This window comes from Solanum stenotomum, chromosome 3, assembly GCF_019186545.1.
Source record: "Solanum stenotomum isolate F172 chromosome 3, ASM1918654v1, whole genome shotgun sequence".
Lineage (NCBI taxonomy): Eukaryota > Viridiplantae > Streptophyta > Magnoliopsida > Solanales > Solanaceae > Solanum > Solanum stenotomum.
Window position 1 is genome coordinate 52,551,019 of NC_064284.1, and position 26,137 is coordinate 52,577,155.

The 26,137-nt window shown below is 36.4% G+C and overlaps 1 pseudogene; it reads right to left on the reverse strand.

Moving 5' to 3' along the window:
• Positions 1-15,401: 15,401 nt before the first annotated feature.
• LOC125859042 (vesicle-associated protein 1-2-like) lies at positions 15,402-16,208 on the reverse strand (annotated as a pseudogene).
• Between the last annotated feature and the right edge of the window lie 9,929 nt (positions 16,209-26,137).

Consider the following 26,137-nt stretch of genomic DNA (forward strand, 5'->3'; position numbering starts at 1 on the left):
TTAGTGTTTTGGCTTGCTCGAGAGAGAGGTTTTAAAACCAAGATTACAGATTCCAGAGAGTGAACCCTAAACCCTTTTCCACACATTCAGCTCGAGAGAGTGAATGGACTAAAACGAAGGTTGTTCTTAATTGCTGCTTATTGTTGTTCGAGAGAAACCAATTTGATTCGAGGTAAATTGTTCGAGAGAAAGTTTAGCCCCGCTAATGTCTAGATTATTCACTGATTTACTGCTATTTACTATTAATTGCAATCATCCTATGGAGGCACATAGGTAAGGGATAAGAATATTGCTTCTAGAAACCAGACCTATACTAACTTGAGAGCTCCCATCTCAATATCCTCTTGGTGCTAAATCCCACAGAATAGTCATTTCTTATTTTGACCATATTATTCATGGAAAGGCATCATAGGATAACCAATCCAAGCTAGTTTCATGAGGATAGCTTTTACTCTTGATTCATTTAGGTGAGAAATCTTTTCAACCTAAGAATCGTTTCCATGTGAGAAAACCTTTCACATCGTGCTTATATGTGTTTATGAGAATGTCCTTTCAACAACGCAACAACAACATCGTCATTGATACTTTACTCTCAAAGCATCCTTAATACATTTGCATATATTTCATAAGAAAATGCATAAGGCCATAATTTACCTCTTGAGGTTCAAAAACCACTTTCAATCATCAACGCTTATAAAACATGGGTTTGTTATGGATTTCATCATAAATTCATGTAAAGCTAGCATCACATTCTTAATTCCATAAAACTCTTCATTTAAGATCAAAATTCCACATCATATGATTCATAACTTGAGAACATAGGGGATTACATGGGTTCATGCAGAAATCATCATAAGATCATAGTATTTCATCAATTTTTGCATAAGTGATCATAATTCAATCATATAAATTAATAATCAAAAGAATCCATGGTAATTGAAGAAAACTCTAACTTAATTGGGGAATTCTACCTTTAGAAATAGAGAGATTTGGGAACTCCATGGATCGAAGGAATCCATGGATGAAAACTATCATACCTTGAATCCAAATGCTAGCCTTCAATGGAGGAATTGAGACCTTGACTTGAAACCCTAGGTTGAATCTTCTTTTTCTCCAAGTTTCTAGAGAGATAAATATTTTTGAGAGTTCTTCTTTTGTGATTTTTAGAAGAATGAAGTGAATGGGCTAATTTGGGGGTTGAAAATACTTATATAAGGGTATTAGTGAAGGGTCAAACGATGTAGTATAGGAGTTAATGAATCAGAAAAAGACCCAACTACCACTAAAAATAAATTCCAGCCCAACAACAACGAACCCCAGTCAACGGACCGTGGTCTGAGTTACAGCCCGTCCTGGTGGACCATTATTCATGATCAGAGAGTCGATATTTGGCAAGTGAACCACAAATCGGAGTCTAACCTACGGTCCATAAGTATGGCTGTGGTCTTGGTCCTCAAAAGACTTGACAGGGTGGCCAATCCACATACCACACTTTGGTCCGTGGTTCTACACACAGGCTGTTGTTGACCTTCGTGGCTGGAACCTACGACTTCCCAAAATTTGCTTCATATCCTCTTTTCAAATACGGGGCGTTACAATATCTTCCCCTTGGGACCATTTGTCCTCGAATGAGATTTAAACTGGTTCTAAAAGATTAGGAGAGTAACTATCAACCCAACCTAAAATGCAATGCATACAACAAAGGAGAAACTATCGACTCCAAGCTAGGACGTTCTCAAAACATCATAAGAGAGGTGAAACTAACTCTAACTGCCCATCATGCATCCAATGCCCATATACAAGGAGGAATTATCAACTCCAAGTTAAACATACTCAATGCATCATAAGGAAGTAGGAACTACATCTAGCGACCCAATATGCATTAAATTTCAAAATTTCTCATGTTCAAGGTGGAATTACCTTCTCCAAGCTAAAAATATGCTCAACACAATCTCATGGAGCCTATATGCAATTCACTCTCAAAAAGCATAGCTAAAGCATGTTCATAAATTTATCTCATGAAGTCTATAGGCAACTCATACTCAATGCACAACAATATGAGGAAAATCAAGCATGTAAACTCATTTTCTTTAAAAACACATGTTTTTCATGAACATGCATAACATAATGAAATCATGAAAACACATATAACACATGACTCTAAAACAAAGGTCAAACCAAGAGAAACTCATTACCTCAAGCTAGAGTAGGAGTACAAGGAAAGAGTTAGGATATCGGGACATCATATCCTCGGCCTCCAAAGTATCACCCTCAACTAAATGATTCCTCCATAATACATTCAGGAAAGTAACTTCCTTGTTTCTCAACTTCTTGCCATGACGGTCCAAAATCTCAATCAGAACTTTCTCATAAGAAAGACTTTCATCAACTTCCAACCCTTCTAAGGAAACTATAGATGTCAGCTCACCAATACATTTCTTCAACATAGAGACATGGAAAATCGGATGCACCGTTGCCAACTCATTTGGAAAATCTAGCTCATAAGCAACCTTACCAAAACGCCTCAAAATCATATATGGGCCTACATATGGGGGACTAAGCTTACCTTTCTTACCAAACCTCATTACACCCTTCATGGGTGAAATTTTCAAGTAAACCCAATCATGAACATCAAACATAAGATCCCTTCTTCTTACATCGACATATGACTTTTGCCAACTTTGAGCCATTTTCAACCTTTCTCTAATAAGTCAAACTTTCTCTATGGCCTCATGTGCTGATTCGGGACCTATTAGGACGACTTCACCCACCTCAAACCAACTGTTAGGAGATCTACACCTCCTTCCATATAGTGCCTCAAATGGAGCCATATCAATACTCGAGTGATAGCTATTATTATAGGCAAACTCAATTAATGGCAAATGGTCGTCCCATTTAACTTTAAATGAATCACACAAGCTCTTAACATATCTTCTGAACTTTCGATAGTATGCTCTGCTTGCCCATCAGTTTTGGGTTGAAAGGCCTCGCTAAGCTTAAACTTAGTGCCAAGATCATTTTGGAATGACTTCCAAAACTAAGAAGTAAATTGGGTACCACGATCGAAAAAATGGACAAAGGCACTCCATGCAACTTTACCATTTCTCTCAAGTACACCTTGGCATAGTCCTCTACCGAATAAGAAGTCTTGACGGGAAGGAAATGATCCGATCTCTTCATCCAATCTACTATCACCCAATTCAAATCATGTTTTCACCGGGTGCGAGGCAAACCAACAATAAAGTCCATATTCAAGTCTTTCCACTTCCAAGTAGGGATGCTAATGTCTTGGGATACACCTCCCCGTTTATGATGCTCAACCTTTACTTGTTGGCAATTTGGACACTTAGTCACAAATCCCGCAATATCCTTCTTCATCCCATTCCACCAATAAACCTCCCGTAAATCACAGTACATCCTAGTGATTCCCAGGTGAATGGAATACCGTGAAGTATGGGCTTTTGTTAAAATATGTTCCCTCAAGTCATCCATATTTGGAACACATAAACAACCTTGGTATCTAAATACCCCATCTTCCCCTAGGGAGAAAGCCTCAACAAACTTCTTAAGTATAGCTTCTTTCAATTTTGCCAAAATTGGATTAAGATTTTTCTTGGCTTTCACATTCGCCAGTAAAGACGATACTGAACCATTGTTAACCATAACACCACCCTTGGTGGAGTCCACTAACTGAACACCTAGTTGAGCTAATCTATGAACATCTGTAACCAACTCTTTCTTTTTGTCACGACCTAGGGGTACACCCTAAATATAACATGGCACATAGAACCCCAAAGAACTCAATGAAAGCCACTTAGCATATCATAACATAAAGCAAATTGAAATAATATAGAAATTTTAAAACTTTTTTCATACAATCGAAGTCTTTATAAAAGCAAGAGGAAGTCTATAACACTTTGTCTCAAACCATCTAAAGCAACTTTGAATAACTCTTCGGACACAACCCATACAATAGTCTAAAACATAAAAGAAAGACATAAGGGAAATGATGGCTTTATCCTCGATGCTATAATGACTCACCAATCTTCAACTCCTTGCTCCTACTAAGAACCTAACCACAAAGATAGAACTCAAGATCATCGGACCTTACATTTGATAAGAATGCAGGTAAGAGTATGCGTTAGTAAAAAATGTGCTAAATATGCTAGCTAGCATAACATCATAAGAGCATAACATAAGGGTTAGCCAACATAAGACATAAGTCATAAGCATAAGAGATAATAACATAGTCATAAACATAATCTCCAACATAGACATAATGTAAGCATTAGTCATCATAAAGCATAGTCCATACTTAGACCCTCATATCATAAAAGAACCACTTCATAAGTAACCTCCAAGTATACTTGTGCAATGCATGGATAAGACCCCATAATCCCATCCATGCTAAGTATCCCCTTTGGCCATCATAATCATACTTACCATCTCATGGTCTCATTCTTAGCTTAATTCTCATAGACAGGGGAATCTTAACCTTTAGTCAACATATCAAGGATGGAAACTATAGCAACAATCCAATCTAAGCATATATCATATAAGAGAAACACTTCATAATTAGCTTCAAGTCATACTTGTGCAATGTATGGATAAGACCCCATAATCCTACCCGTACTAAATACCACTTTAGACTTTCATGCATATTGATCATCTCTTTGATCTCATAATTAGCTCATCATAAAGGACAAGGGGAATCACCTCAAGTTATACATATCATGGAATCATAAGTTACAAGGGGAATGACCTCTAGTCATACATATCATGGAATCATAAAGGGCAAAGGGAATTACCTCTAGTCATACATATCATGGAAGGCCTGTAAAACTACAATCCATATAATTCATTGTTCATGACATAATTCATATTAAGAATCATAGCTATTTACCTCCATGTTTATTTTAAGGAATCATAGGTATTCACCCCCATGTTCACTTAAAGGAATAACAGGCATTCACCTCCATTTTCATTTTAAGGAATCATAGGTATTCGCCTCTATATTCATTTTAAGAAGATATAGGTATTCACCTCCATATCTATTTTAGGGTGTAATGAAGGTATTCACCTCCACATCACTTAATTAGGATCATATGTAATCGCCTCCATGATCAATGTGAAGGCTAATGGGTAACCACCTCTTTCCTTGCCTTAAGAGTCATACATATATAAAAGGGTAATCACCTCACACTCCTCATATCATGACATGGGTAATTACCTCATGTTTATCTCATTAGGAATAAGGGAATTACCTCACATTTCTCTCATATAAAAGTCTTTGGGGGATTCATGATAACCTCATCACATTTCATAGTCCTTGGACTTAGATTCTTTTTAGGTGAGAATAGCCTTTCAACCTAGAATTATTCTATGTGAGAGAACCTTTTATATTATATCTTATTCACGCATAAGTGTGTATCTTATAATAGCCTTTCAACACTACAACAACATATCATGATCATAGACACTTCACTCTCAAAGTGTTCATAAGACATGTACATAGCTTTCATAAAATATGCATAATATCATATCTTACCCTTTCAAGGGTCAAGACTCATAGCAAATCAACACCTCTTGAATTACTACATTAGACGTGGATTGCATCATAACTCAAATGATTCTATCACTTCATAAAATCTATCATTCATAAGGTAGATTAGGTAGGCAAAGGCCTCCACCATAATTCTAGCCATTACTCTTCTATTCTCATATAAACTTTACTCTCAAAGCCTTAACAATACATAATTCATCTTATTAGCTTTACCTTCAAAACCCTAGAAGTCAACATTCATGACTACAAGCCCTATTCTCAAAGCTTTACTTTTTACACATAGTATACATATCTAGATCACAAGATATTCTAGTCACAAGCTTCATTCTTAAGCAATTCTAACCATACTTCATCTTAAAGGGTCAATCTATATCATAACTAGTCATGATCCATCATATATACTTTAATCTATTTCCATTCATGTTTACATGTTTCTATTCTTGAGCAATTACTATACATGTGATTAATTCTAGAAGATCAACTCTATGTCCTCCATTTCCCTTCACAAGGCATAACACCCACATTACTTCAATTTCATTAATTAGACTAGGGTTAACCATACAAAAACATGTAAATTCATCATAATATCATGATTCAATACTTATTCAATCATAAACAATTAGTATCCACTCAATTGGATTCATACTCAACGTAACCCACAATATTGGAAGGAACCCTAACTTGAATTGGGGATTTCATCTTCACAATTGGGGGATTTCTAGGAGGATCCATAGATGGAAGTATCCATGGATGAATAAGCTAACATACCTTGGATACAAAGCCCTCTCAAATCTTGGAAGATTGGAGACTTGACCTAGCTTGAACTATTCTTCTTCTTCTTTTCTTGACTTTCTAGAGAGAGAATATCTTGGAGGGAATTGCGTTCTTTTTGGTGAGTTGAAAAAATGATTTGGAATCACTTAATTAAAGGACTAAAGTCTTTATATTGTAGGTCTAATCTGTGGTAAAATGACATCACTTAATAACTAATTAATTCTAAAAAGTTCCCTAAACCCCTTCATTGACCGACTTAAGACTAAGATTGCCTCACCCGTGAGACCACGCCTACGGGCTTTGGGTGGACCCACGAGGCGTGCTGGTCTTTCAAGGGTGATGGTCTGTAACATGTTACTGGACCCTAACCCACGACCCCTCACCCACGGGGCGTGGGTCACCCTACGGGGTGTGAGTCTTTCACGTGAGTGGACTATTTTGGNACGGGATGTGGGTGGACACACGAGGCATGCTGGTCTTTCGTGGGTGATGGTCTTTAACATGTTACTGGACCCTAACCCACGAGCCCTCACCCACGGGGAGTGGGTCACCCTACAGGGTGTGAGTCTTTCATGTGAGTGGACTGTTTTAGGGCAGTTTCTAGGGCAGTCCTAGGGTCCTCCTCAAGGACCCTTGGTTGGTCCTTGGGGAGTCCTACCTTGACGTTCTAACCATAAACCCTTCATTCTAGGTACGGGAAGTCATATCTATGACTCTAACCCTCACATCAAGCTCTAGTTGACCTACTAAACTACGGTGTGTTACAATATCTCCACCTTGGAACATTCGTCCTCTATTGAAACTCTAGGCACTTCCAAAGGTCAAGACTCTAGACTAGCAACCCATTACGTATGCAACTCATCTAAATGCACAAAAACAAAGGAGGAACTTCATCTCCAAACAAAACATACTCAATGCATCATAAGGGAGTAGGAACTACATCTAACAACCCAAAATGCATGAAACTCAACATATACTCATGTTCTAGGAGAACTACCATCTCCGAACTAAAACATGCTCAACACACTCTCATGGAGCTCATATGCAATTTACTCTAAAAAATCATTTATTCAAGGAGGAATCTCTTAGCTCAAAACTAAGGCATGATCATCAACTTTCCTCATAATATTCTATAGGTAACTCTACTCCATGCACTACAACATGAGGAAAAACAATGTACAAAAGTCATTTCTACCAAAACTTAAGCTTTTTCATGAATGTGCATCATATAAGGAAATCATGGCAACACATAAACACACATGAACCTACACATAATACAAACCAACAGGAACTTAGCATCTCAAGAGTGAATATTGGCCTACAAAATGGGGACTAAACTTCCCAGCTTATTCAACCTTTCTAGGGTGAGAAATTCAAGTGAACCCACTCCTAAACATTAGGAACACTCAACTACCTTGCTAACCAAGCACATCATCGCCCCCTTGGGAGCAAGCCTAAATGGACTTTCTAAGCACCAATCATACTAAAAATAACTTCAAAGTGTAACATATCAAGTCACAAAAGACCAAGAAATACCGGAATCTAATAAAGCATGAAAAACATACCGGTAGTCACATCCGGGGAACATTCAGCTCGGAGAACATAGTACCTATTTTTCTTTGGAGCACTAGCACCCGAACCAATTAGACCGGATGAAGGGTAGGGTTGAGACCTACGATGCCTATCTCCCTCATTTCTAGCAATTGTAGGTCAATGCCTTATCTTGTGGCCTAACTTACAAAAACCAAAACAAACATTGGAACCGCTAAGCATTCACCCTCATGCCTTCTATCACACTTACTACATCCTAACAATTAAATCTCACTACTATCATCTTGAGACTTAGGGTTAGACACCCTCTTTTGGTTGAACTTAGGAGTACTTGAGGGACCTTGCCCGGGGAACTTTTGTCTGAACCAAGGGTGAGCTTGCTCATCGGACCTTGTGTTGGAGAAATTTCCATCTCCGATACTAGCCCTCTTTGCTTCCCTATCCTTCTCCTTAAGTTTTAATTCCTCAATTTGTTGGGCATGCACCATGAAACGTGAGATATCCCTATCGGGGATAAGCATTAACGTACGACATTCTTTTTCTACCAAGTCAGACACTCCCATCATGAACTTATTCATCTTAGCCCTCGAATCTGCCACTATAGTAGGAGCATACTTGGATAGTTGGGTAAATTTCAAGGCGTACTCCTTAACACTCATGCTACCTTGCCTAAGGTTAATGAACTCTTGCATTTTACCCTCCCTCAATTCTAGGGGAAAGAACCTATCAAGAAATGTCAACTTAAACACTTCCCACTCTATGGGCACTCCTACTGGTCTACTCTCTTTCCATTGATCATACCATATTTGAGCCATACCTTTCAATTGGTAAGAGGCTAACTCCGCTTTTTCTACCGAAATCACCCCTATGATATCAAGTAACTTATAAACCTCATCTAAAAAATCCTTAGGATCCTCCTCCACTTTAAAGCCATAAAACTCCGGAGGGTTCATCCTTATAAAATCCCTCACTCTTAAAGCCACAAAATTCACAGTAGGATTCACCAGAGCAACCACTTCCCTATTGACTTGAGTCGTCATGGCTTGAGCCAACATTTGAAAAGCCATTCTAATCTCCACATTCGACATATCCGAATGATCAATTGGAGCTTGAAGAGGAGCTTGGGGAGGAACCTCTTGCTCCTCATTGCCTTCCTCATTCCTCCTAGAATTTGCCCTTGTATTAGCCATACCCTGAAAACCATAGGGCACAGATTAGGAGAAAGACCTAATAGAGACAAACTCTATGGCACGACTTAGAGAATGAAGAAGTGAGATTTTCTAAACATCCAATAGCCTCCTATTAATAAATGTGGTGTGCTTCACACTTATGAACAAGACTATATTAGACGTGGTTTTGAGACAATCCTAGAATCATTCTAAATCTTATGCTTTGATAAAAAGTTTGTCACGACCCAGGGGTACACCCTAGATGTAACATGGCACATAAAACTAATGAGTCCATGATTTAAACTCTTTTAGGGCTTTATTTTGATAGTTTAGTGTGCTCGAATGAATATTTTGTCTCAATAACTAATGAAAATCCTTGAGTTTCAGGTATTTGTAGTTAGAGACTAAGCATGGACACTACTGGGCAGAAAGGAACAAGGCAGCTGAAAAGAACGAAGAAAAGACGACCTGAGGATCGCCTAAACCATTAGGCAAGTAGCCGAATGGCAATGGTCTCGCCTAATGTTCCAGTGTGCTAAGCTCTGAAAGGAGAAAATCGAGTCGGCGAGATAAATGAGTAGTCGGCAAGTCGCCGAACGATTCTGCGATGCAATACTCCATTGCCCAACATTACATATGGATTTGTTGAAGGCCGATAAAGAAAGGTGATGAACCAGACCAAAGGGCGGATCGCCAAGTGGATCAGTAATCCCAACTAACTGCGCCGAGTGGTCCTTCGCGACACACTTTTTGACAACTATACATACTTGTTTGAAATTTTAGTTTAGTAGGCAATCAGTATCGAATTTTAAAATATCGAACATTATTTTCAATTTTTAGAACTTAGTTTTGGAGACTTTGCTCCTTAGCTTTGAAGATTTTAAGATTTCCATTTCTAAATAATTGGAAATAGGTATTGAAGATTCTTCATCTGAGATGTGTGTAAAGATAATATATATCGTACCCATTTGATGGAAACACTTTTTGGTATCGATTTCTACTTCTTTACTATGTCTAGCTAAAACCCCAATTCTTGGGGTGTGATTATGTGAATATGGGTTGAATTTACTGCTGGGTATTGCTAATAGATAGTTAATTTGTTGTTTAAAGGTGATTTCGTTCATTAGTTGTGTTTGAATTTAATGGGGTTGTAGGTGCAAATACAATTTTATCTTTGTGTTTTTGACTTGCTCGAGAGAGAGGTTTGAAAACCAAAACTACTGAATCGATAGTCTGTGGTTATTGGGTTGCCATGGGTTCAGCTTAAGAGAGTAAATCCTAAACCCTCTCCCACACATTCAGCTAGAGAGAGTGAATGGACTAAGACGAAGTCTGTGCTTCATTGCCGCTTATTGGTGTTCTAGAGAAACCAATTTGATTCGGGGTAAATTGTTCGAGAGAAAATTTAACCCACTAAAGTCTAGCTTAGTTACCAATTTACAGCGATTTACTATCAATAGCATTTGCCCGGTTGTTTATTTTAGCCCATATTCGTATCACATCCCAAGAATCCCGTCTCCATATTAATATTTCTATATTATTTGCTGCTTCTAGTTGATAATTGACTACAATACCCCCTTCGATAATTGACACTTGTGTCACCCTTTAATTTGATATGTTTTACTTCGTATAATTCTTTAGCTATAACTGACTTTAGCGAAGTTCTTGCTTTTCTCTTAATTCTCGATTATGAACCGCTCGCTTGGGACTCGACCCCAACTCACTAGTTGGGTTATATTACTATTGAACGACTGTGGACACTTAGTATTGGATGAAGCGTCCGGATACGTCAAATTAAGAACCCCGAAGGACTCAATGTAAGCCACTTAGCATATCATAACATAAAGCAAATAGAAATGATGTAGAAATTTTAAAACTTTTTCCATACAATCGAAGTCTTTATAAAAGCAAGCGGAAGTCTACAACATTTTGTGTCAAATCATCTAAAGAAACTTTGAATAACTCTTTGGACACAACCCATACAATAGTCTAAAACATAAAAGAAAGACATAAAGAAAATGGTGGCTTTATCCTCGATGCCATGAGGACTCACCAATCTTCAACTCCTTGCTCCTACTAAGAACCTAAACACAAAGATGGAACTCAAGATCGTTGGACCCTACATTTGATAAGAATGTAGGCAGGAGTATGTATTAGTACAAAATGTACTAAATATGTTAGCTAGCATAACATCATAAGAGCATAACATAAGGGTTAACCAACATTAGACAAAAGTCATAAGCATAAGAGATAATAACATAGTCATAAACATAATCTACAACATTGATATAATTTAAACATTAGTCATCATAAATCATAGTCCATATACATAGTCCATACTTAGACCTTCATATCATAAAAGAACTACTTCATAAGTAACCTCCAAGTATACTTGTGCAATGCATGGATAAGACCCCATAATCCCATCCGTGATAAGTATCCCCTTTGGCCATCATAATCATACTAACCATCTCATGGTCTAATTCTTAGCTTAATTTTCATACACAAGGTAATCTTCACCTTTAGTCAACATATCAAGGATGACAACTATAGCAACAATCCAATCTAAGCATATATCATATAAGATAAACTCTTCATAATTAGCTTCAAGTTATACTTGTGCAATATATGGATAAGACCCCATAATCCTACCCATAATAAATACCACTTTAGACTTTCATGCATATTGATCATCTCTTTGATCTCATATTTAGCTCATCATAAAGGACAAGGGGAATCACGTCAAGTTATACATATCATGGAATCATACGGGACAAGGGGAATCACGTCTGGTCATACATATCACGGAATCATAAAAGACAAGGGGAATCACCTCTAGTCATACATATAATTTAATTATAAAGGACATGGGGAATCACCTCTAGTGATACATATCATGGAAGGCCTATCAAGCTATAATCCATACAATTCATTGTTCATGACATAATTCATATTAAGGAATCATGTATTTGCCTCCATGTTCATTTTAAGAAATCATAGGTATTCACCTCCATGTTCATTTTAAGGAATGATAGGTATTCACCTCCATATTCATTTTAAGGAATCATATGTATTCGCCTCCATGTTCATTTTAAGGAATCATATGCATTCACCTCCATTTTCATTTTAATAAGATATAGATATTTGCCTCCATATCCATTTTAGGGTGTAATGTAGGTATTCGCCTCCACATCACTTAATAAGGATCATAGGCAATCGCCTCCATGATCAAAATAAAGGGTAATGGGTAATCACCTCTTGCCTTACCTTAGGAGTCATACATATATAAAAGGGTAATCACCTCACACTCCTCATATCATGACATGGGTAATCACCTCATGTTTATCTCATTAGGAATAAAGGAATTCACCTCACATTCCTCTCATATAAACTTCTTTGGGGGATTCAGCACAACCTCATTATATTTCATAGTCCTTGGACTTAGATTCACTTTAGGTGAGAATAGCCTTTCAACCTAGAATCATTCTATGTGAGAGAACCTTTCATATCATATCAGATTCATACATAAGTGTGTATATAAGAGTAGCCTTTCAACAACATAACAACATACCATGATCATAGACACTTCACTCTCAAAGTGTTCATAAAGCATGTGCATAGCTTTCATAAAATATGCATAATATCATATCTTATCCTTCCAAGGGTCAAGGCTCATATAAAATCAACACATGTTGAATTACTACATTAGACATGGAATTCATCATAACTCAAGTGATTCTATCACTTCATACAATCAATCATTCATACGGTAGATTAGGTAGGTAAAGGCTTTCCACCATAATTCTAGCCATTACTCTTTTATTCTCATATAGACTTTACCCTCAAAGTCTTAACATACATAATTCATCTTATTAGCTTTACCTTCAAAACCCTAGAAGTCAGCATTCATGACTACAAGCCCTATTTTCAAAGCTTTACTTCTTACACTTATTATACATAGCTGGATCACAAGATATTCTAGTTACGATCTTCATTCTTAAGCAATTCTAACCATACTTCATCATAAAGGCTCAATATCTATCATTACTAGTCATGATCCATCATATATACTTTAATCTAATTCCATTCATGTTTACATGTTTCTATTCTCGAACAATTACTATGGATGTCATTAATTCTGGAAGATCAACTCTAAATCCTCAATTTCCCTTCACAAGGAATAAACCCACATTACTTCAATTTCATCAATTAGACTAGGGTTAACCATGAAAAACATGTAAATTCATCATAATATCATGATTCACTACTAATGCAATCATAAAAAAATCAATATCCACTTAATTGGATTCATACTCAGCTTAACCCACAATATTGGAAGGAACCTAACTTGAATTGGGGATTTCATCTTCACAATTAGGGGATTTCTAGGGGGATCCATAGATGGAAGTATCAATGGATGAATAAGCTAACGTACCTTGGATACAAAGCCCTCTCAAAGCTTGAAAGATTGGTGACTTGACCTAGCTTGAACTTCTTCTTCTTCTTCTTTCTCTTCCTCTTCCTCTTCTTCTTCTTCTTCCTCTTCCTCTTCTTCTTATTCATCTTCCTCTTCCTCTTCTTCTTCATCTTCTTCCTCTTCCTCTTCTTCCTCTTCCTCCCACTACAAGAAAAAGCCTTAATTAAGACCAACATTTAGCGATGGATAAAAAATCTTGTCCCTAAATGTATATCTACAGGGACGAGATATTATTTTGGTCCCTAATTCTCGATATAATTACAAAGGGCTAAATGTGGTCCTTAAAATGATGAGAAACTGGTCCCTACACTCCAAACTAAACGGGACAGAGCATCAATTTATAAATTTGACTCTAAAAAAAGGAGATAAATAAAGAAAAAAACTAAAGGTAAACTTGAAGCGTGAAAAAACTGCATTAATGTCTCAAAACCCCTAAAATCAACACCACCTCTAAGATGAGCAATTTCAACAACTCTCCTCTGGGGTTCTCCACAAAACAGAACGCTCCTCTGAGGTTCTCCAAAAACCTCTATTTCATCATGCCGGCATCATCCCTTCTACTTCTGGTCTTTCTCATAGAATTTTCATGGTCTAGTTTGGAGCTATGTACAGACACCATTGATCTCTTCGAATCTCTTTGCTCGGTTAGATCTTTTGTTTATGTCTACTTCAATATTTTCTTTCTATTTTGTGTTTTTTCCTCATAGTTTTGTTGCTCGTTGATCTTTTAAGAGGAGTAAGTCATATTCCACATTAAAATTATTTTAGATGATGTTTCTTATTTTCAAAAGGTATTAATTCCTGAATTAGGGTTATCTTTGCTATTAAGATCTTTATTCTTTAAAAAAGAATTATTTTATGAGTTAGGGTTATCTGTGAAATCATGATATTTATATTGAAATGGGTACACATGTTTAGTGTATAAGAGGGATTAAACAATAGAGAATTTCCTCCACTCATTTTTTTATTTATGTTGTTATTGAATGTTCGGCACTTCAGCAGTTATAGTGTTATTATAAGTTCTCCACATGTTATAGCATTATTATCTATACATATTGGTAAGTGATTTATTTTAGCTTTATGAATTTAGTGAGGTGGGGTTCAACATTATCAAGAATATTGTGGGAGCTTGCTCAAAAAAGTTGCAGCACTCCACAAAAAAACTATTGAATGGGAAAAACAATGAAAACTAACAGAGGTAATTAGGATTGTTTATTCAATTCTGATTGTGTTTTAACAGAGGTAATTAGGATATGATTTTAGAAATAAACTTAGTCCACAAACTGCTATTTAATCAATAGAAGTTAAAGAAAAGTTATATATGAGATTATATATGCTAACAAATTCGAAAATCAAAATATGAGGTAAAAGAATTATATAGAAATTAAATACACATTTGCAGGGAAAAATAACTAGTTTCATAGTTGGTTTATTGATAGTTTATGTATTTATGATTGAAATCTAAAAATAACTAGTGTATATTTGCAAAACCTTTAAAGTAGAGATCAAATCTTATTTGATAAATTTTAACCAAATAAAATCTCTTATAAGAAGAAACTACTTTTTGGTTTTTGGGGAATCTTGTGAGGGGTTTGGTCGAATTCATTTCCTTGGTTTTAATTTTATTAAGTGAAGATACGGATCTAGTGTCCATTTATCTGTAAAATAGAAGTTGAAGATAATGCAGAGAATGTATGGACTTATTTTTCCAATTCCAGATATGAAATGTTATATATAGTCAGGTAGACTAGAGAATTTAGAGAAAGGGATAGCCTTATATAGATATAAAAAAGGACAACATTCGACCATTGAATTGTGTCTATTTTTATTATCTAGCTTATCATAATTGCAGCTACCTGTGTCTGTCTCAGCTCTCCCCCAAACTGAAAACAATACAGACGGAGAAGAACTCTTCTTTGTTGGTTATTATGAAGAGGAAACATAAAGGTTTTTGGTGGTATGTTGTAGTTCGGGGAGGGGGACAATATATGAACATGCTATCTGTATTTGGGCTACAAATATATGTTTTTAGAATATAGACCAAAAGGATTTTCAGAAATGCAATGGTGGGAACATCTATAGATGGGATACCACCATGACTGTTGTTATGTTCCCATCTCAAGAGTTCCAATTCTTGCTGAAGCTTTTCATTTTGTTGCATAACAAAAAATTTCTCACCTGTCAACTTTGAAATTAGTGCCTTTGTCTTCAACAAGTTGTCTTTATACTCATTATATGACCTTGATATATTAGTGAGCTCCGATATATTTATAGTTCTAATTTTTAATACTAAAGCCCTAGGAGAAGAACCTTTCTCAGACCCCTCCCTTACATGTAATGGCACTTGAGGAGGAACATAAACAACTTTCAACTTGTAGTCCTCCACATAATTCCCCGACTCCTTATTGAACATCTCGGGAGTAATGTACTTTGCAGTTGTTCAAGGGCCTGCAACAACACTTTGAAGCAGGAATTTATCCTTGCATTGCATGTATAGTGGTGCCTCTTTATGCCATTGCATTGTAATTATGACATAGTTGGTATACTGAGGCATGAAAATTCCAGTGTTGGGCTTTACATAATACTTCTATGGATTTATTGTCTTCTCCTTGTAAGTAACATAATTATCAAACTTGTTCTTCCTAATAACATTGTTGCACTCTAACATCACCATACTCTCTAGACTCTACTTGTGTGATTACACAAGGTTTATTGATTGGTAGGTGCTCATTAAATCTTGGGGCATCTATTATGCAAGCTAAGGAGCTGATTGAATATATCCCAGTGCGATCAATCACTAACAAGGATCTATCTTGAAGCTATCAATTATATGAACTGGGTCCAAAGTGTAAGAATCCAAAGAAATGACACTCTTATATTGTTAATTACTATTATGAAAATATATCAAGTTCATATTTTCTTTTTTAGCACAAACTGCATTTGATTTCAGTTGGTGGACATGAACATCAAGGTTCTGCATGGACTCATTTTGTTATATAAGTTATTCTCATTAATTTTTATGATTCTAGTTCTGTATTCTCGTGAGTAGGATCACCTTAATGGATTTGTGAGAAAAAGTGTACTTAAAAAACCTACTTTATGAGTTCTCTTGTGAGTTGTGACTTGTGACTTGTGAGTAAGCTTTTAGGTTTCGTAGCTGAGCGTATCAACTGATTCTCCAAAGAGAAGATAGCCCTCTATCAATATTTTGAATGATTTTGAAGCGTTTGAGTTAATTTTGTTGTTCAATGCTCTAGTAATCTAAAATCTAGAATGCCATATATCTTATTTCTTATCAAAACTAAAATATATTGTGTGATTTGGTTGTGCACCTAATTTTTTTTCTAATAGAATCTATTTTGTATGTTTTACAGGATTTGGAGACATCCGTTTTCTAGTCAAGAAGCAAGTTGGAATACTTTTAAAAAATTGACAAATTTATCACCTTTTTTAAGGATAGTATGGAATACTTTAATAGGAATTTTAGTTTTTTTTGGCCAATGAGTTGCGTTATTTCATATTTCATTTTTGTAAACAATATTGTTTGTGGGATGTTAATCAATACTTTGATTAATATTATCTAGATGCATTTTGTTATCTATATTATCTAAGAAAAGCATGACAGGAAAAATTATGTGTTATTTACGTTCCACATTTTCTGGCCATAAATCATCTTTAGGGACCAACAATGTGTGAGTCCTTAAAACTATTTAAGGACCAGATTTTTTGTGGTGATAAAGTTTTAGGGACTAGATAAGCTCGTCGTGAAATTTTAAGGTACCAATTGATTGTTTTTTGTAAGGACCAGAATCGTGGTCCCTAAAAAAGTTTTAGGGACTAGAACTTTACATGGTCGCAAAACCATTTTAAGGACCGGTACCTCAATCTCGTCCCTATTGACCTTTAGCGACGGAGCCTATAGGAACGGTTGGCGACCAGAATTTTCTCGTCGCTAGTGACCTTTAGAGACCAGAATTAGACATTTTGGGACCATATTTCTCGTCCCTAGTGACCCTTTTTCTTGTAGTGTCCCCTTCTTCTTCTTCTTCTTCTTCTTCTTCTTCTTCTTCTTCTTCTTCCTCTTCTTCTTCTTCCTCTTCTTCCTCTTCTTCTTCTTCTTCTTCTTCACTTTCTAGAGAGAGAATTTCTTAGAGGGAATTGGGTTCTTTTTGGTGAGTTGAAATTAAGATTTGGAATCACTTAATTAAGGGTCTATAGTCTTTATATAGTAGGTCTAATATAGGGTAAAACGACATCACTTAATAACCAATTAATTCTGGAAAGTTCCCTAAACCCGTTCACTAACCGACTTAAGACGAATATTGCCTCACCCCCATGCCTACGGGCTATGGGCGAACCTACGCGGCGTGCTGGTTTTCTGTGGGTGGTGGTCTATATCATGTTATTGGGACCCTGACCCATGACCCTTTACCCATGGGGCATGGGTCACCCTACGGGGTGTGAGTCTTTCACGTGAGTGGACTGTTTTGGGGCAGATTTTTGGGCAATCCTAGGGTCTTCCTCAAGGACCCTTGGTTGAACCCTAGGGAGTTGTACCTTGACATTCGAACCCTAAACCCTTCATTCTAGGTACTGTAAGTCATATCTACGACTCTAACCCTTAAAGCTCTAGTTAACCTACTAAACTACGGGGTGTTACACTTTTCTTCTTTAATATGAGCAACACTACCCATAGATAATTGACTAAGAGAATTTTCTACCACATTAGCTTTACCGGGGTGATAATGAACACTCAACTCATAATCTTTCAATAACTCAAGTCATCTTCTATGGAGAAGATTTAGATCTTTTTTATTGAACACATATTTCAGACTCTTGTGGTCAATAAATACATCTACATAAAATCCATACAAATAGTGCCTCCAATTATTTAAGGAAAAAACGACCGCTGCTAATTCAAGGTCGTGAGTAGGATAATTCTTCTCATGAATTTTAAGTTACCTTGAGGCATAGGCAACAACTTTCCCATTATGCATAATCACACACCCTAACCTAATTCTGGACGCATCACAATAAAACCACAAAACCATCGGTCCCTTCCGGCAAAGTCAACACCAGAGCAGAATTAAGTCTATCTTTCAATTCTTGGAAACTCTTCTCACACCTTTCAGACCATATGAACTTAGCCTTATTTTTAGTCAAAGTCGTCAAAGGAGAGGAAATCGAAGAAAATCCCTCAACAAACCTTCAATAGTAACCAGCCAAACCCAAGAAACTTCTAATATCCGAAGGAGTTACAGGTCTAGGCCAACTTTTGACCGCATCCGTCTTCTAAGGATCTACTTCAATACCCTTACTTGAAAAAATATGACCAAGGAAAGCTGCAGATCTTAGCCAAAATTCGCATTTACTAAACATTGCAAAAAGTTGTTCATCCTTAAGAATTTGTAGCACGATCCTCAAATGATCAATATGCTAATCCTCACTCCTTGAGTAGATCAAAACATAATTATTGAACACAATCACAAACATGTCAAGGTATTGTCTAAACACCATATTCATTAAATACGTAAACGGTGCCGGAGCATTAGTCAACCCAAAAGACATTACCAAAAACTAATAATGACCATATCGAGTTTGAAAAGTCGTCTTCGAAATGTCATCTTCTGTTACCCTCAATTGGTGAGAACCCTACCAAAGATCAATTTTTGAGAAATAACTTTCCTCTTGAAGTTAGTCAAATATATCATCTATTCTTGGGACAGGATACTATTTCTTAATAATAACCTTATTCAACTGATGACTGTCAATAAACATACGAAGAGAACCATATTTCTTTCTTACAAACAAAACTGGAGCACCCCATAGAGAGATACTCAGTCGGATGAAACTTTTATCCAACAAATATTTCAGTTGTTCTTTCAACTCCTTAAGTTCTGTCAGAGTCATACAGTAAGGAGGAGTAGAAATAGGTTGCATATCTGGGAGAAGGTCAATACAAAATTCTATTTTTCGCTTGGGAGGAATACCAGATAAGTCATCTGGAAACACTTCTGGGAAATCATTTACAATGGGGTTCGACTTAAGAGAAGGGGTTTTGAAATCTACATCCCTTACCCTAACTAGATGGTAAATGCAACCCTTAGAAATAATGTTACTAGCTTTAAGACAAGAGACAAACCGACCCTTAGGCATAGAATTTCCCCCCTTCCACTCTATGACAGACTCATTTGGAAACTAAAACTTGACTACACGAGTTCTATAATCTATAGAAGCATAGCATGAGCGGAGCCAATCCATATCAAGCTCTACCAAGTCAACAAGAGTAACCCTATGGGATAAGAAAATGGGACACTTTTTATAGACTCTCTTAGCCATCAGGGAGCACATCAAATTTCATAGCCACATATGGTGACACAAAACACAAAGAAGCGCCGAGATCAAGTAAAGCATATACATCAAGTTGGAAAACTTTCAACATACCGGTAACCACATCGGCGGATCTCTCATGTTCACCACGAGTCTAATGTGCATAGAAGCAGTTTTGCTTAGGAGCATTGGAACCTGAACCACTAGGAGGATCTTGTTTTCCCTCTCTTCCTTTAGCCGCAAGTATTGGGAAATCCCTCATTTTGTGACAACATTTACCACAACAGAAACAATTATTCGTGCTGGCTAGGAAATTACCCTCGTGCTTCCTTCCACACATAGTACAAGTAGACCTAGGCAATGAAGATCCACTACCATTACCTCTTTGAGACTTAGGGCTAGAAACCCTATCTTTTTTTAACTTTGGAGGAGCATTGGAGGAATCTTGACCGGAAAACCTTTGTCAAAATCTAGGACGACCTTGTCCATCGAACCTTGCATGAGAGAAATTTCCATCACCGGTCTTAGCCGTCTTTACCTTTCTAGACTTTTCCTTAAGTTTTTCCTCCTAAATTTGTTGTGCATGCACCATGAGATGAGAGATGTGCATGTCATGAGTTAGCATGGTGGTACGACACTCTTTAAACACCATTGCGGACAAACCCAAAACAAACTAACTTATTCTAGCCCTTGAATTCAGAACCATTGTTGGAGCATACTTTGACAATTGAGTGAACATTAGAGCATATTTCTCACACTCATACTCCCTTGTCGGCAGTTAATGAACTCAAGCACCTTGGCTTCCCTCATCTCAAGGGGAATGCATCTATCTAGAAGAACACCTAGAAGATAAGTAGAAAAAAAACATCTGAAAACTCTCAAACCACGAGAAAAGAATCTATGGGAGGTGGCTCCACACTAGAATCCAAAATATAAGCCAGATAGGAAAAACACCCTGTATCAACCAACCTCTGAGCTGAAATGAAGGAGATAACCTTGCTAGGGTATGAACCACTAGCACCCATTAAATCAATTATTAGGAAACCATGATTGCGTAGGTCATAGTCTTAGCATAAAAATTAAGAATAACATGATATTGGGACAGCCAATCCATACAAAAGATAATATCAATGTCTATGATTCCTAAAATTATTATGTCCGCCCAAGTATTTGACCTATCGAGAGAAACAAGACATGATGGATAGACTCCATCCACAACTAAGGACTTACCCACAAGTTAGAAAACAGGAATAAGCATAGGCATGCTATCGCACATCATATAAAATCTAGTAAAAAAAATAGGTAGACACATACAAGAAAGTAGATCTAGATTATAAAATACACACGCAAGTCAATAGAAAATTAGGACGATACTTGTAATCATACCATCATAAACCTTGGCATCTGGCCTCTCTAGAATGAATACCACTTCCCCTATAAACGATATTATATCTAATTAGTATCTAGACCTAAACTCTCCTAAAATTTAGCACCACTACCTAAATCCCTATCACCGTTGTCAAACTGATCTCTGCCTCGACCCCTAGACGAAGTTGTTGAACCTCTAGATTGAGCAAATATATAAGTACAGTAGGTCTTGAGTGAGTCTACAAGGGGGCACTATCATATAATGTGACCTGGATCCCCACAGCCATAATAAAATATCAGAGTAGAAGATTGTTGTTACAAACCAGATGAGCTATCATGGCAACCTTTTCCTAAACCATACGACCGTCTTATTGATTGTACACCCTCAGTGGGCATAGATGCATGGATAAGCCTATGATGCTGAGACAATTTAGCACCTCTATACAAAACCTTGCCACTATATGAGGCACCAACAACCTACCCAGAAGCACGAGCCCTCTTGGGGTCCCTAAGCTCCTCTCTAACCATAATTTATATCTCATTAGTTGTGCTCATGATGGAATGGAAGTGATCCACCTCACGAACTACACTGAACACTTAATCTCTGATGGAGAAAGTTAGTGCCATCACAATTTTGTAAGCTCTCTCAACCTTATCAAGAAAAATGGGTATAACATGTCTGGATAATTGAAAGAAACGGACATCATACTTTCTAAAAGACTACCTACCCTATGTCAAGTTCTCAAATTGCAATCTAATCTGCTCTTTCATGCTCCAAAGGATGAACCGGTCCTTAAAAGCACTAGAGAACACATCCTACTATGCCGACAGAGCTGCAACTTGACTTGACCTCACACACATCCTCAACTACTCTCTAGCAGGTCCACAGAAATAAGTGCAACAAAATGAACACCATGTATATAAACGATACCCATTGCCTCTAGCATCTCATGACATAAAGTCACAAAATCATGATCATACTCGTTCTCACCACTGTAAAATAGGATTGTTTCATCTTTTGAAGCCTACCAGATTTATACTGATCATCTAGTGTCAGAATAACCTAAGTTGCAGTTTGTATACCGTCAACCGGTTTAGGAACCATCAGTGGATAACCCACCAAATCATAAATAAGAAAACCTTACTACTAACTCGAGATTTGTGCCCCCACTCTCGTTTAAAACCTTGTAGTGTGCATGTCACACCACCACAAGAGAACTTCTCTAACACACCTTTCATTTACAATAAGGTATCGTGAAACAAAATATTTGTAACTCAAGAGGAACCTATCCTCAAAAAAGTCAACCAATGGCTCAGGGGAGACCTCTCTATCTAAATCTGTAGTTGATGCAGCTCCATGGGCACAACCTTTAATCGTTGCTACTCTACGAGCACAACCTCAAGCTCAGGCCCTACCCCTACCCCTACCCCTAGCTTGGTTTCAACAATTACCTTAGGGACTCCCTCTCGGTAACACCTTGAAAATTGGAAAGTTGAGTTGGAAAGAAAGTTTTAATTTCTTTTAATGACGCAGTGATTTACCAGTCTTATGTATGGACCGTAGGGTGTGTTACGAGCCACAGAAAGGAAGTCGTAGACCTAGATATGAATTTTTGGAATTTGAAGTTTTTGAAATTTCACCTACGAGTAGAAAGGAAAAATGATAGGTGGTTGATGGGCCATAGAATGGTTCCGTATAAAATGATCCAGACTTAGTCAAATTTTGGACTTGAACTTGTGATCTATGGTAGAGGTCTTCGGATCGTAGACTACAGGATGGATAGTAGAAAGGTCTCATGGGAAGTTGAATGAAATGTTTCTGAAGTTTGTTGTACAGTTGACCTGTACTGGTTGTACAAAGGTCTAAGAACGGTAGGTCCAATCCGTAGGACTGTTCGATAGTTATTTCTTAGGGTATTTGAGTCTTTTCCTATGCATTTAATGCCTATACTATATCATTTTGATCTTAATTATAAGTCCCATAACTAACTTTGTATTCCTAAAACTACCCCAACTCTCTCTTTCTCTAAAACCCCTCAAATCCCATCCATATTCATCTTCTCCAATTCTCTCTCAATTTCAAGAAGAAAGCTAGGGTTTAAAGATTGAAGTCTCCCTTTTCTTTGTTGCTTTTGGTCTTTGTTTATTAAGGTATAAGGGAATTCATCAATGGGTTCTATTTACCCATTGAGTCCCAAAAGATCTAAGTTCTCCAAATTCAGTTTCACCTAAATTTCTTAGGGTTTCATGTGATCTCCATGTGTCTTACTTGATGTTGGTTTCATTATTCAATTCAAATCATCCTATGAAGGTTTTTATTATACTACATGATTTTCAATTTATTTCTATAAGACCCATGCATTATTCATAAATTTATGAAGATATGAATATATGAAGAAAAATACGAACTTATAAATGATGGTTTATGCATAATTTATGAAAAGATCTTTGACGATCTAAAGTTTGGTTTCAAGATAAGCATCAATGAAATTGTGAAAGATTTTCCAACATATTAAGGAATCATAATTGGTTAAAGGTTTTATCACACATGCATGATTCATTATTTAAGGAGGTACTCTATGATGATTGAGCTTGTATTAGTAATTTAATTGTGCTTTTCCATGTGTGATATTATGTTTTTGAGAATGCATATTCTGTTGGGATTTAACCTAGCACCCAGAAAACTATGAGATGGAGGATCAAATAGGATAGTCTCTAGTAGAAACCTCTAGTTCCAAACAACGTGTAATACCACAAAAATTTCTAAGTTAAGCTAAAACCATTCTTGAATTGCGTATAAGGTCGTACTAAGTGAATCTTAATTTTCTTAGGTGTTACGGTAAATTTTTTAGTGTGAGAATGATTTTGGATATCAATTAAGGTTACAAGAAACTCCTAGTATAAAGTAGAGTTGAAAGTTTACTTACCGATTAAGTTTAGACATAAGATTTTACTTAGGTCAAATTAAAAAGACTATATCTCTTAGAATATAAATAACCACGTGAGCCATAACCTATGCAATTAAAGGTGTTTGAATCATCTTTCCAACGCCATAAATTTCGCGTCAATCTAATTTTCAAGTAAAAGGTTATGACCATTTTAGTAATTGGTGTAGTGCAGTTCCGTTTTAGCTGCGGGAGAATTTTAAATAAGGTAATTTTATTCTATTTTTACCACTAGGAAAACATTAAAAACGGATTTCTCAACTACTATAAATCCCTAAACAATCAAATTTTCATATTTTAATCCATCATTCTCATCTCTCTCAAACCCTAGGGCAAAACCCTAAGGAAAAATCAAAGTAGAAGACTCCATTCAAGATTCTTTCAATCTTTTTTAAGATTCTTTCCATCTTTTTCAAGATTATTCTTCAAGGTAACCTTCTTTCCAACTCAAATTCCTCCATACAATTATGAATCACTAATGAAAATCATAATTCTTGGCCATAGGGATTTCAAGAAACTAATTCAAGAATCTCAAGAAAGGTTTTCTTGATTTTTCTAATTCAAGCTAGGTCAAGTCAAGTCTCCATTACTTCAAGCTTGGTAGGCTTTGTAATCAAGGTATGATAGTTTATTCATTCACGGACTCCTTTTATCATGAAGCCTCATGTTCTCCCCAATTTAGAAGAAGAACTCCCCAAATCAAAGTAGGGTATCTTCTAATGTTATGGGTTATGATCCAATAGATTGTTTTATGAACGTTTATGATTGTTTATGTTCATTTATGAAAGAATTTCATGATTTAGTATGATTATACATGTATCCATGCTTAACGTATGATTCTAAGGTGAATTTGATATAGTTGGATTTATGCCATGAAAGGGGAAATTGGGAATTTAGAAGTAGTCTTCTAGCATTGATGAAATATATTATAGACCTCTTGAGAATTAAATAAATAGACATGAATTGATTGGGGATAATTTTTGCATGATAAATTATGATTAGTAGTGCATGAGATTGGGTATAATGAAGTATGACTACATTTCTTAAGAAATAAAGCATATAAGCATGAATTGCTTAAGATCAAATATATAGATGACAATTTAAGATAATTGGGATTTTTAAAGTAAAGCTTATATGTTGAATGTATGTTTAGTAAGGTTTTGAGAGAAAAGTTATATGTTGTATGTTGAATTCTAGATAGGATTGTTGTGGAGCGTTTTCCCACATGATCTACCCTATGAATGTATATATGTATAATGTGAAAGGTTTTATCACAAAGAAATTAGAATGATTCTAGGTTGAAAGGTTTGCTCACCTATAATGAATCAAAGAATTTATGAACTATGATAGCTTGAAGTAGTGATATATGATCCTTTCATGAATAGATTGAATTGGTAAGACAAGACCAAGCATGGTAGTTTGAGCTAATAGAACTCATGGACAGCCTTGGATTGAACAAATGTACCCTTCCAATGTAGCTTGCACTAAGCAGAACAAAATGCTTTGTATGGCAGCCTGATTTGGTGAGGCCACATCATTTCATGGTAGCTTGGATTGATCAATAATACTCTTCCTCGATTAGCTTGGATTTGCATAGTAATGAGATTTCCATGGTATCTTGGTCAAGCATTGCAAGGTGCTTTTTCTTGGTAGCCTTGAATTGGTAAATCGTAACCATTCATGAGTCATGATTTGTCTTGAACTATTAAAGAAGTACTCTTCCATGAATAGTATGAATATGAGGGACTAATCCCTAATAAAGGTAGCATGTTTATGATGAAACAATATTATTCCAAGGAAGTATATTAAGTATGTTTTGATATGAGGTTTACTTGTATGATGTATGCTTAGCTTAGATTGTTCATATAGATGCCGTCCTTGATATGTTTGACTAAAGGTGAATGTTCCCAATTAATCTAAGGATGAAATCAAAGGATTATGAATATGAATAAGGACCTAA